At 31.6% G+C, this 13,583-nt stretch overlaps 2 long non-coding RNA genes across 2 annotated transcripts; one reads left to right on the top strand and one right to left on the bottom strand.

The window, feature by feature from the left end:
* The first annotated feature begins 6,372 nt into the window (after positions 1-6,372).
* On the top strand, positions 6,373-8,683 carry LOC112000094 (uncharacterized). Its single transcript, XR_002881679.2, has 3 exons — positions 6,373-6,762; positions 7,605-7,797; positions 8,365-8,683. It is a non-coding gene; the product is annotated as an uncharacterized LOC112000094 (long non-coding RNA).
* A 2,195-nt stretch (positions 8,684-10,878) lies between these two features.
* Positions 10,879-11,651, bottom strand: LOC136069022 (uncharacterized). Its single transcript, XR_010630309.1, has 2 exons — positions 11,257-11,651; positions 10,879-11,180 (listed from the first exon to the last, which is right to left on the bottom strand). It is a non-coding gene; the product is annotated as an uncharacterized LOC136069022 (long non-coding RNA).
* Between the last annotated feature and the right edge of the window lie 1,932 nt (positions 11,652-13,583).

Genomic DNA, 13,583 nt, shown 5'->3' with positions numbered 1-13,583 from the left:
ATGTTCAAAGAATATTATTTCTAACTAATATGATTTAAAAAATAGTTCACAAATTACAACTTAAAAATTGACTAAATGAAAAGATAATCATAATATTTTTATACTAATGCAAAAATAAATTTGATTTATGTTATATATAAGAAAATAAGATATTTTATATCAAATTAGCATGTTACAAACATATTATATATATATATAAGAGAGAGAGAGAGAGAGAGAGAGAGAGAGAGAGAGAGAGAGAGATCTATAATATAAAATAAAAAATCAAATAGCTAAACTTATAGCTCCACCTATTGGGAATTTCACCCAACCAAGGAGTAATAAAGAAATGACAAAATGAACACAACATGTAAATAGAAATTATGATATAATTGACTTGGAGACACAATTGAAAGTTATCCTTATACAATATTTGTCCACATACTCAAGTTGCTAAAGGATTTCTACAAATTTGTCCACAGTATATAACCAAGTTATTAAGTTCTACAAATAGCAATTTTAGAAAATATTCATGAAATTTCTTTTGTTTCTTAAAAACTACTTTTGGAAGGGAAAAAATAGTTATCAAGTGAATACCGGGTTGACAACTCGAGTCTCTTTTTTTTTTTTTTCACCAAACAGTGTTAATGTCAAAGAATCTCAGTCCACCAAACATTGTGTTGTGTTAATTTCAAAGAGAGAGAGAGAGAGAGAGAGAGAGAGAGAGAGAGAGAGAGAGAGAGTAATCTGGCTCAACTTTTGAGGAGAAAACTATAGTTGTGAAAATTTTCAACCAATTTTTTGCCCCCACCAAACACTCTGATAGAGGGGGAGGACAAACAAGTTTGGCATGATGTAAGAAATTTCCAACCCTTCTTTTGACGTTTGAGGAGAAGATTGCAAATTAAGTGTATGTAGGAAATTTCCCAAAAACCTTTTTTACTTTTTGGCATTGTGTTTCAGTACTCGGAACTTTGCAACATAAAAGAGGACAAACAACTTCTTATCATATTGCTTTGTGACTAGTTTTTTTTTCTTTTTGTTGAATATTGTGACCCATTCTTCTTTTTACATTGTTTTTCACTAGCTTTTTTAAGTGTATTTTACACTCTTTTTTGACCGGCTAGAAGAGCATTAGCATTCAGCAATGTAAAATCCTCCTACACCATTTTATCTATTTTACCAATTTGTTTTACAACTTACATTATATTTCAATTTTTATTTTTACACATAACCTAATAAAATAATATAAACTACTTAATAAAATAATGAAAAGTTCTCTTCTCCCATTCTCTTTTTCTCTTCACACACAACCACAAAATTAAAAAAAAAAAAAAAAAAAAATTCCTTTACAACTTATGATTTATGAATAGTAAAGTTGCATTTTATTCATAAATTGCAAATTTCTTTATGTTTACAAACCCGAATAGAGTGAGTTTTGGATTATAAAATAGCAATAGGGGGTGTTTACACTCATTACTAGTGGTCTAAAGGTTTTTATTTTACATTATTTTTTAACTAGCTATAACGGTTTACATCAATTTAATAAAGAATTAAATGCATTTTTAACTATTTTTCTTAGGGCAGAGTCCAGGATAGACGTAGCCTTTGACTTGTGGCCAATGACCCTCACCCAATTTTAAAAAAAAATATTATAATATATACTTGATATTAATTTTAATATTTTTATTCTATAAAATTACACTTTATCTTTTTAATAATATCATAATGACCCTCACCCAATTTTAAAAAAAAATATTATAATATATACTTGATATTAATTTTAATATTTTTATTCTATAAAATTACACTTTATCTTTTTAATAATATCATTAATTCTTTTATTCTTTTAAAAGTTATCAGTAATTTATTATATTTCTTGAAAAATTGTGTAAATTAATTATATAAAATTGTGAAATTTTTTTGATAAATTTTGTACATTGTTTGAAATTTTTGTAAATATTTAAAAAATTTGTATGTTTTATGAACATAATTTTGTACATTCTTTTAATTATTATATAATATGTGTGTATGATTTTTTAATGGACTTTAATATTTTTATTTCTTCCCTAATAATTCTAAGACCACACCATTTTCCACAATTATATAATGTAGCTGATTGTGAGCGATAGAAAAAAAATAGTGGATTAATATAAAAGTAACAATACTAAATCATTGTTTACTACATAAAATAGTCATGGAAAAATGTGTGATAAAAGTTGTGCTGTTGTCGTGTTAGAACTTTTCTTTCTTCTCTTGATTTGTTCATGCAAGTTGTAAAACGTGACATGGATTTTTTTTTTTAAAAAGAGGGAAGTGAAATGAAATGTTTTGAAAATTGCTTTTTTTTTTGTAGTTTATTTGTATAATGTGAAACAAAAAGTTAAAAATAAATTTATACATTTTTAAACTTATTCTTATATTTTATTATTTAAAATAAAACAGAGATAAAAAAATAAAAAAATAAAAAAAAAAGGTATAAGAATTAGAAATAGTGAATAATTTAAGCAAAAAAATTAGCTTATGATCGGTTCCCAAACCCCCTCAAGCGTTGTGTTCCGACCAGAAAACATTAACATATGCATGGAAAAATAATAGTGGATTAGGCATAACATTAATCGTTTTCCCCATACACACCAACACACCCGAAATATTAATTAAAAAAACATCGGCTTCCGCGTGATTCCGCATTGGGTCTGCAAAAAGGAAAGAACGTGTTTCACTGTGTACACTGACATGCATGTGCCGTTTGCACTGACATACGTGATCGTGACAGTACATACCAGCGTCCATTTTCACATATATAGTCATATAGACACGATGATGACTGTATCAAAATATTTTTCTTTTCTTTTGTCTCCATGAAAAATGGCGTCCATTTTCATTGCATTTGTTGACTTTTGCTGAATCATGCTGAGGCCCGTAACACGCTTTCTTTTTTTTTTTTTTTACTGATTATTATTGTTGTTGTTGTTGTTTAATGAACTGATTATTGTTGTTGTTGTTGTTGTTGTTGTTGTTTGGTTGTGTTGTTGTTGTTGCTGCCGGAGTTTGGTTGTGTTGTTGCCGGAATTTGATGCCGGAAAATAGCATTTTCCTAATACAACCAAACGCATAAAAATATTTTCCACAACAATTTTCATAATTCAACCAAACACTTAAAAATATTTTCCTTTTCCGGAAAATAGCATTTCCGGAAAATACATATTTTCCGGAAAACGTTTTACACGAAACAAACACAGCCTAAAAGGCATCTCATTTTACTGTTTATCTCTAAATTTAAAAGTTACTATTCAGTTTATTTTTATTACTATTTATGAGCCTCATTGCACTTTTTGGTACGATTAATGAGTCCTATTGTACTATTTCAACTAACTTTTCCTTTTATCTACCATACTTTTGACAAAAAATTTCAGTTTCAGCAAAATAAACAGATCCTAAATAGACCGTTGTGATTTTTAAATTGTTCTCAAAAGACACACATTTTCAAATGGCTAGTCTATTAGTGTTTATTTTAGTCTTTAGCTGAATTTGTTAGATTTATGTGATATATTTTCTACATACGCATATGTACTAAATTAAGTAATGTCTATTTACTTTATTGAATATGATTAATATAATAGTTGAATGCCTAAATTGAATATATTGAATGAACTTATAGTTTACCCTTATTATTTTGCACCATGAATAACTTTCTTATAAAGAAATCACTTGTATTGCAAGATTAATATTCTAAGCAAAACTGTGTTGACTTTAATAATTTTCTTTGAGATCATAGGCTATGAGAAAATGTCTCATTTTTTCATCCTAATGATTAGGTTGAAATAAGAAGAGCATATTTACAAAGAGGTTTTTGTCAACTTCATGGTCATGATTTCCCTAAAAACGAAATTAATGGAGCATTGTGTTGATTTAATACTAATTAGTTTAAAAGAATACAAAATTTGGTTGGAATAGATAATAAAAAAAGATGATGTATTTTGTTTATATTGTTACTTATTAGGAAAGATGTTTGTAATTGGATGAGATATTAGTAGTTTAATGATTGTTTGGTTGTATACATTGAAAATGATGCAGTTGATAGAATTGATAACGAAATTGTTATACATCAATTTGAAAATATGAAAACTCGTATAATAAAATTTTAAAGATTTATGTATTTGCGATTTTTTGTGATATCGATATATTCAAATTTTATTTTATTAAATTTTATTAAATTTAAGTATTTTAATGACAACATTGAGAAAAATTCTTTAAGCTGCCATTGGCTGTAACATCATGATCATTATGGAAAATATTTAGATACTCCTAGAGTATAGCGAAATAGTGCTTCCTACTTTTACATTCACGGTATATTTCACCATAAATTTAAAGATTAAACCCCACTATAAATGTGAGATGATTTAGCACTATTTACGATACTTTGGAGTACCTAAAAATTGCTCGGGTCTTATAGATAGACAGTGTGGCTATGTAATCATTTCTTAAAGAGACACAGAAACCTCACAGAGGGACTTACAGGTAGCAGTTTTCGAAAATAGAACCATCAAATCCTATATATAAGTAATTAATTTGTTTTTAGATCAAATTTGTCGTTCATGTCAAAGTGGTGAAATTGAATTCTTAATTTGATAATTTTGTTTCAAGTAAAATGCTATTTTTCACTACTGTTTTTGTACACCCGGGATGAAAACGATAGTGGCGGTGAGATCTCAATATCTTACTATGAATATAAGGTTTGTAAATTTATTTGGAGATCTCGGTATCTTCTTGGCCATGATTTCTCTAAAAAAGAAATTAATGGAGCATTGTGTTGATTTAATACTAATTAGTTTAAAGAATACAAAAATTGGCTGGAATAGATCATAAAAAAAGATGATGTACTTTGTTTATATTGTTACTTATTAGGCAAGATGTTCGTAATTGGATGGGATATTAGTAGTTTAATGATTATTTGGTAGTATACATTGAAAATAATGTAGTTGATAGAATTGATAACGAAACTATCATACATCAATTTCAAAATATGAAAACTCGTAGAATAAAATTTTAAAGATTTATGTATTTGAGCTTTTTTGTGATATCAATATATTCAAATTTTATTTTATTAAATTTTGTTTAATTTAAGTTTTTTAATGACCACCTTGAAAAAAATTTCTGGAGCCGCCGTTGCTTGATTACTTTGAAAAATATACAGGACTCAATATTTCTTTTGTTGTTCTTCAAAGATTATAAAATTTGGATTTATAACAAAACCCCAAAACTTGAACGGAAAAGTCAAGAAATGGTGGGTGGGGAAGATAGTAGTTTTTTTTTTTTTTTTTTAATAATTATTTAGAGTAAAATATAGGACCCATATTGGAATAAACACTAAAACACAAAAGGTGCCGTGATTTCTATTCTTGCAATAAATAGCTGATGTGATTATGTGCATCGTGTATAGTTAAAAATAAATAAATTATTGTGTAGCAAGGCGACCTTGTACTGCCAGCTGATAAGAGCATACCAACACATAGGGGGAATGGGCAGACTAACAACGTAAAGGCCAAGTATATAGTAAGTTAGGCAAAGTTAAGAAGAATTAAGAAAAATAGCATCTCGAGTTTTAGAAACTCGAGATCCATATTCAAACTCGAGTCTTAAAGACTCGCTTTGCGAGTGTTGTTGGACTGAAAATGCCACATGGATCTCGAGTTTTTGAAAATCGAGTTCCATGCAAAAAAAAATTTATTTTGGTCGCCCCTATAGTGGCGTTTTTAAGTCCTATAGTGACGTTTTAAAGCCCTATAGCGGCGTTTTACTGCAAATTTTTTTTTCTAAATGTTCAATACCAGGTTCAGGGAGCTCTATAGTGGCGTTTTTAAGCACTATAGTGACGTTTTTAAGCCCTATAGCAGCGTTTTCCTGCAAAAAAATTTCTAACTCCATTTTTAAGCCTTATAGTGACGTTTTTAAGCTCTATAACGGCGTTTATGGAACTCGAGTCTTTAAAACTCGATTTCCACGTGGATTTTTTTCCACATCACACTTATGCGCTTACGAATCGAGACTTAAAAACTCGATTTTTATCTTGGAACTCGAGTTTTAGACACTCGAGATGCCCTAACTCCATTTTTAAGCCCTATAGTGACGTTTTTAAGCTCTATAACGGCGTTTATGGAACTCGAGTCTTTAAAACTCGATTTCCACGTGGATTTTTTTCCACATCACACTTATGCGCTTACAAATCGAGACTTAAAAACTCGATTTTTATCTTGGAACTCGAGTTTTAGACACTCGAGATGCTAGTTTTCTACATTCTTTTAAAACGTGACACCTAACTAAATTTTTTAATATTTGTTGTTATTTAGAAAAAAAATTCCCAACACATAATAATTTGCTAACTTTAGCGGGACCAGCTCAGGTTGCTCTGTTAACGTTTGTTAATGTTAAGAAATTTTTAGTTTCACTTTTAATTTTAAACGGGCGCTCCTTCCTTCTCTCAGGCTCACATACGATTCCCCTCTTCCTCTCTCATGAACAGCGGCTCAAGTACCATGGACTATTCCTCTCTCATCTCCGTCAGCATCGTGGAAGTTCACTGTGAGGCCACCTTGCCGTGGTTTGTTCAGTTCGTTCTCTGATGCCGTTTCGATATTCATTCAAAACGAAACCGATCTAGCCCAAACGAAAACGAAGCCCTTCTGGACTCTCCTCTGTATGGTCCTTATCAAGCTCTTTCCTCTTCTAATCCATTGCTTTAAGCCTCATTCACGGGTATAGCCATCTGTAAAGGCATAAACGGTGAGTGCAATTTTTTTTAAATCATCTCTTGTGGAAATTTCTTATACTGTAATTATTGATGATTTGAATCTCATATTTTTGGGATAAGTCTACTGTTTGGGGTTTTGATTGTAATGTGATTTGCATTTGCAATTGTTACCCAATTGGGTGTTGGATTTGTAATTTTGTGAAGTAACTTGTGGCTGCTGAGTCATTATATAAAGCATAGGTCGTGGAATGATTTTTTTTATTGCATATAAAGTGTTTGGTTAAATGCTTCTTAGGCCACAACTTACCAAATCCTTGTCCAACTTTCTGAGACAAAGCCAAATCCTTATTTTGCAGTGCTATAAGATTTTTTTTTTTTTTTTTTTTTTTTTTGAGTGAAGTATTTGCTATTTTGCAGTGAATCTATTATTGATTTAGTAGTTTCCATTTATTTAAAGCCTAAGTACTTGTAAGAGTATTACTGGAATTCGCAAGTAAATATATGTAGCTTATCAGCCCTTTTCAGGGATATATTTTCTTATGGAAATGCATCTGTTGTACTCAAATTGCACCTCCTCCCTTTAGAAAGGAAAGGAGGCAATGCTTAGCTTTTGTTTCTTTATTGATTTTTTTTTTAATAAATTTGTTATGAAGTTCTTTTATTATTTTTCTTTGGAGCTATATTTCAGGTAAATGCCTATTTCTTTTCTTTTGTTTCCCAACCACTTGGTCTTTGTTAATACGTACATGCAAGTATGTTCTACAATCAAATATCAAATTGATGGTTCATTGGTGAAAGTATACTTTTCAGAGAGTGTTGGTTCCAAGTGTTGGATGCTTACTTTTACTCTTTTTTTTTTTTGGTTTATTGCCAGAGAGGCTTTGTTGAGGCCCGTGCTGATGATGGTTTACTAGAAATATTTGGCCTAAAGCAAGGGTGGCATGCATCTTTTGTTATGATTGAACTCATCTCTGCCAAACACGGCAGTATCAAAAGATGACCTGAGAGGTATATTGTTCCTCCAACAAGGATGATATTGCTTGCTCCAAGATTCAAGCAATGAATGGGTGAGTCCACTTTCCCTTTTTGTTGGTTAGATGAAATTTCTAGATTTTCTTCTCCCACAAAATTTTCTGCCATAGGTATTCTTAATTGTTTATTATTTAAATTTTTATTTGTGTTTGCTTATCTTTGATTTCCTTTGATACTCATGTTGATCTCTTTGATGATTATGGTTAGTATTTGATGGACTGACTTGTCTTGAATTATTTTTGTACTGGGTATTTTAGAATTCATGGCCAATTGACTTTACAACCCTGGCTTATTCCTTCTATACTCCGATTGTTTGATAAAATTCCCCAATGAAAAGATTGTCATTTTTAAAGAATTTTGGTATAGTCCTTCTTGAAACTTGCTTATTACCATTAGAAAAGCTTGATTTAATTATCATAACTCATTCTTGGACAATGTTATTGATAGTGCTTAGACATATTGGAGTTCACCTGTGATGTTTATTAATAACTGTAAATTTCACTTATGCTATTTTGTATTAATCGTGTGATGAATATATATATATATATATAAATATATTATATTCATACATTATTTAGTTTTGATATTCAATCATTATGCAGAAGAAGTTCAGACTTTAGAGAAGCAAAATGAGCAGAGGTGGAGAGAAAGGTTTCACAACTTCAAAAATCTAGAAGGATATTTCAATGGATAGCTAAAAAATAAGTCTGATGATGCTTTCATTTGTGGAAACAATTATACTTTTAGGAATACTTTGTTTTTACTTTTCGGTTTTCATCTTGCAAAGTGAATTTGTTTTTAGATTGCTTTAGTTTGAAAGAAACTACTTTTTGTACTTACAGATTTACTCAAATTTGACTTGGAGCCCATGTAAAGTTATGTACAAATTTTATATGCTCAGTTTCTCATTCTCAAGGATTACTTACTTTATACATTTTATTTATTTATTTTTCTTTAAATTAGATTGTCAACCACATAGAAAAGTTACAAAAATAAGACATGGGCAATGGCCACTATGAACTAAGAGAGTTCATAAGGTATTTTTTAATATAGTTGAAGACAAGCAAAACTTATTATTACAGTTGTTCTCTACTTTGAAACAGGAATTGCAATGGTGCCCATAAAAAAATTGTCATGAGAACACTGTGAGAGTGCTTTTTTTAGCACTATGACCCAAGGATCCTGGGCCGTGTGAGAGGTTCTTGGTGGACTGGGATCAATTCTCCGCAGCTAACAGGCTGAATTAAGAATAGATTTGTGCACAGAAACAAGCTTCCTACAATTACAAACAACTAAAAGAAAAAGTATTTGTATTGAATAACGTTTAACAGTAAAGGAAATGCATAATAAATGAAATATAATGCAAAGAACATGTTAGGGATCCTCCGATTGGTGAGGTATGTTCCATTAGTTTTTTTTTTAAAACTGTGATTACAAAGCTCACTAAAAACATGGTGCAAGGTTCAAGTGAGTTAAAAAATTACGGACTTTGATAGCCATTCAAGCTTCAAAGACTTGCAAAGTTTGAATTCGTTGAATCCGAGCGTGTAATGTAGTGGCTGTCTCTGGGATCCCGGGAACAGGTTCCTCTGTTTTCCCTTTGGTTTAACAGAGTCTCTTCTATATCTTTTTGAGACTTTAGAGAAATAGCTCTAAGTGTCCTAACGAATGATCTAAGCCTCCAAAATTGACTTTTCATCTTTTTCCTTTCCCCCCTTTTTATAGCACAGTGGCGGGCTCCTAGGGGTACTACCAATTTTCTTTTTTGCCCTTTGAAGTTGGTTCAGCGCCTGGTTGTTCCAGGGACATGTCGTTTCCTTTTTTCTCATAGCTCTTCTCTTTTTGCTGCGACCGGATGAAAGTTTCCCAGCTTGCTTCCCATTTCTAGATTTCCCGTTGGTTGACCTGAGGCGCTTTGGCTTTTCTTGCTCTAACTTTCCCAGCTTTCCCAGGTGTACTTTCTTTATCTTTTTTCTTCAAATGGTTGGGACCAAATCTCCTGCATCTTTATCTTCTGTCTTTCTTCAAATGAGAGTCTCCCAGCGTGCCTTTTTGTCTTTTTTCTTATCAAATTTGCTTTAATTTCTCCTCACGCGTCCGGGGATCCTCTGACTCTGGTATTGTTTCTGGGCGTCCCGACCCAAGTCTTCCTTCTGGGCTTGCTTTGGCTTGCTGTTTCCTTTATCTGTTTTCTTGGGCCCCTTTCTTCGTGGACCTCTGAATCAGGTCCTCTGGACTCCTTTCTTTTTCTTTCTTTTCTCCTTCCTTTCCTTTATTGTGAGAGCCCATCCTTTATTCTCTTTCTCTCTTTTTTTTTTTTTTGTGTGAAATGGGCCTAAGGTCTTTTTCATATCTTTTCTTTTTGGGCCTATTTTTGTGGCTATTTAATTATTTTGCACCTCAACAAACACTTATTCTTGTAATGTATATGATTTTTGAGCGAAAAGAATGTCTGATTTTATTTTAGTCTCTTGTAACTTTTGGAAGCATTTGGAGTGCATATTATGGTAACACTTTTTTTTATGTGAAATTGTCCAATTCTAATGTAATAACCTTTAAATTCATTTAGAAGATTTGTTGAATTCCATGATTTTTTTTCCCCAATATGGTATAGAAAGTAAATGTGAGAATTGTGTTATTATGGTTAATGGTCTTGCTTCATAGTCATGACCAAGGGAATTACCCTGTAATTAACCTAATAACCAAATCCAAGAATTCTTAAAAATAAAGTCAATAATAGTCGGCAATGAAGATACAAACTCACATTACATTAAGTATTTTGAAATTATAAGAATTTACAAATTCACATTGCATATGTATTTTGAAGTTAAAAGAATTTGTACTAGACATGGAGGGGAGAACTTTGAAAATAATATAAATGCTTTATTATTCAAATCCCATCCTTAAAAGCAATGTTTGTTACAAGCTAATTATCATCTGCATCACAATGACATAAAGGAACCACTCTAACTAGGTTATCCAAGTTGCTATTCATCTGCATCTTCTGCTGCAAAATATTCATGTTGCAACGTCTGCTACAAAATATTCATGCCACAAAGATAAGCAGCACTTCACAACATTATATAACAAAGGAGGCATAAAACTCAATCCAAACAGGAATGACAAAAATAAAAGTGAAATAATGTAATTTTAATTGACATAAGGACAATAAATTCCATCAACTTATGATTTTGACTAATAATTGATTTTGATACAACAACAAATACACTGTTACTGATGCACTGAAATATAATTTACAATACAAGCCCTCAGGTAATTTGCCTGCTTTACATGAATCCCAGCTATACCTAAATGGAACACAAGGCACCAATATCACTCTCCACTGATCATAGCTGACTGAAAAGGGACTCTCTTAATTTCCACAAACGTCGAATAAGAATTTCGAGTTTACACAAGGCTACATGTTAGCACTTGAGCAGTCAGAACTTTACACGATAGCATAAACAATAAGAATTTCAAGTTTGATACTGCACCTAAGCAATGTGTTTGGCAGAGATGAGTTCAAACATAACAAAAGATGCATGCTACCCTTGCTTTAGGCCAAATATTTCTAGTAAACCATCACCATCATGGGCCTCAACAAAGCCTCTCTGGTAATAAACCAAAAAAAATAAGAGTAAAAGTAAGCATCCAACACTTGGAACCAACACTCTCTGAAAAGTATACTTTCACCAAGGAACCATCAATTTGGCATTTGATTGTAGAACATTCTTGCATATACGTAGTAACAAAGACCAAGTGGTTGAGAAACAAAAGAAAAGAAACAGGCATTTACCTGAAATATAGCTCCAAAGAAAAATAATAAAAGAACTTCATAACAAATTTTAAAAAAAAAAAAAAAAAAAAATCAATAAAGAAACAAAAGCTAAGCATTAATATTTTTAATAATTTTTTAATCGCCGAGTCCCGCCGCACCCGCACCCACCTTTTTCAAAAATTGCCGAGTCCCGCACCCGCACCCGCACCCGCACCCGAGTCCCAAAACGCACCCGTGCTTCCTAGCCTATATATTGTGCTGCATACAAAACTCACAGGACTGGAGCCATCATGAAAGAACCCCAGATGCCAGATTATACCATATGGAAATTATACATAAATAGCTTATGGAAGTCAACCAAGCAGCTACATATCAAACGATAGAAAATATTATAGTTCTAACTTTTATCAATGTTCTTCATCAATATATATATGCCCCTGACAGCGTGTGGATATATATCTAAACAGATTAAACATGGAAACAAGGTCTGCTGTCGCTGAAGTTCTTGACAAAGACAATTATTTGGATTGGAGTGATCAAGTTAAAAACTATTTGACGGCTCAAGATCTTTGGGACATTGTTGAACCTAACGTCGGTAAATGCGGAAATTATTTTCTAGAAATCAATTTCCTTCAAACTAAATATAGCCATGGCGGAAATTGGTTTACATTTTCATTTTCTGTAAACCATTTTTTGCTTCACCCAAAACTCATGAACCTAATTAACCTATACTGTCCGCTGCCAGTTCCCAATCACTATTTTATTGATCAAAAATTTTCTTTTTTTTATTATATATTTGCTTGGGAGATAATAAAACGTAGGAAAGTAGTGAAAATTTTGTTTTCCATAACATTTTCAAGAACACAACTAAATACTTGAAATATTTTCTAGAATATTTTGAAGAATGCAACTAAACACTTAAAAATATTTTTCTTTTTCAAAAAATATTTTCACCTAAAAATATTTTATGGTTGAAAATTTTTTTACGTCAAACCAAACACAACCTAAGTAACCTTTTGTTGCTGACTCATAAAGAAAAGACAATGTATCCTAAGTTATTCTAAAATCATAACTATTTTTACGCCCATTTTTACAACTATTTATGTGGTAAATTATGACTAGTTGCTTATCAATTTCATATAAAACGGACATTTTTTTTTTCCACCACTCACACTTAGCTACATATCATATAAATGTAAAAATGAGCTAAAATTAGTTATGGTAATAGAACTTTTCAATATATCCCTTTTCTCTCACTTAAAAATACCATGAGTACTCCCTCACCTTGAACTTGCTCATAAATGCGCCAGATCATTGAACTTGGCTCCCTTATCAACATCCTTGACCTCATGAAACAAGGAAAGGTAATCAAATAACAACAAAAATTAAACAACCGGCACATGTAGGCTCAAACATTTTGTTAGGATCATGTGTTTTAGTATTGTCAACTATGTCAAATTATGTGCCTTCTATTGAGTTTTGATTTGTCTTAAAGTTGTAGTGAAAGAGTAAGTTGAAAACACAAAGTTTGCTCAAGAAAACACATTTTCAACGTGTACCTCAATAGCAACTCGATACCTTTCGATAGAAGCTCAAAACTTACTGTCTCATCGATAGAAGCTTGATAGTAGCTCGATCTATCGAGATTTTGTTCTCGATAGTAGCTCGATTGATCAAGCTTCGTGGATTAGCAATGTGAAAAAACCCATAACTTATTCATTTGAAACTCGAATTGAAATCCGTTTGAATCTATATTTAAAGGACATCATAAGCCATCTATTGACATGGTGATTTGTTTACGAATGGGAAAAACTTACACGGCAAAAACCCTATCGGGTGATTTTAAGGTCACCACTCTCGAGAATTCACTATTATCACAACAAGCAATTACAAGTAAAGGAATCCCAGTACCTTATACCAATCTATAATTGAACCTTTACCCTAATACCCAATTGGACTTGTTCTGTAATGACAATTTTTCTTTTCAATGCACGACTCCCAATACGTGACTAACCAATTCGATGCGCGGATCCCAGTACGCGA

This window comes from Quercus suber, unplaced genomic scaffold (genome assembly GCF_002906115.3).
Source record: "Quercus suber isolate HL8 unplaced genomic scaffold, Cork oak 2.0 scaffold_148, whole genome shotgun sequence".
NCBI lineage: Eukaryota > Viridiplantae > Streptophyta > Magnoliopsida > Fagales > Fagaceae > Quercus > Quercus suber.
Note: the sequence above shows the minus strand (reverse complement) of the source record. Positions and strands in the feature narration are given on the sequence as shown.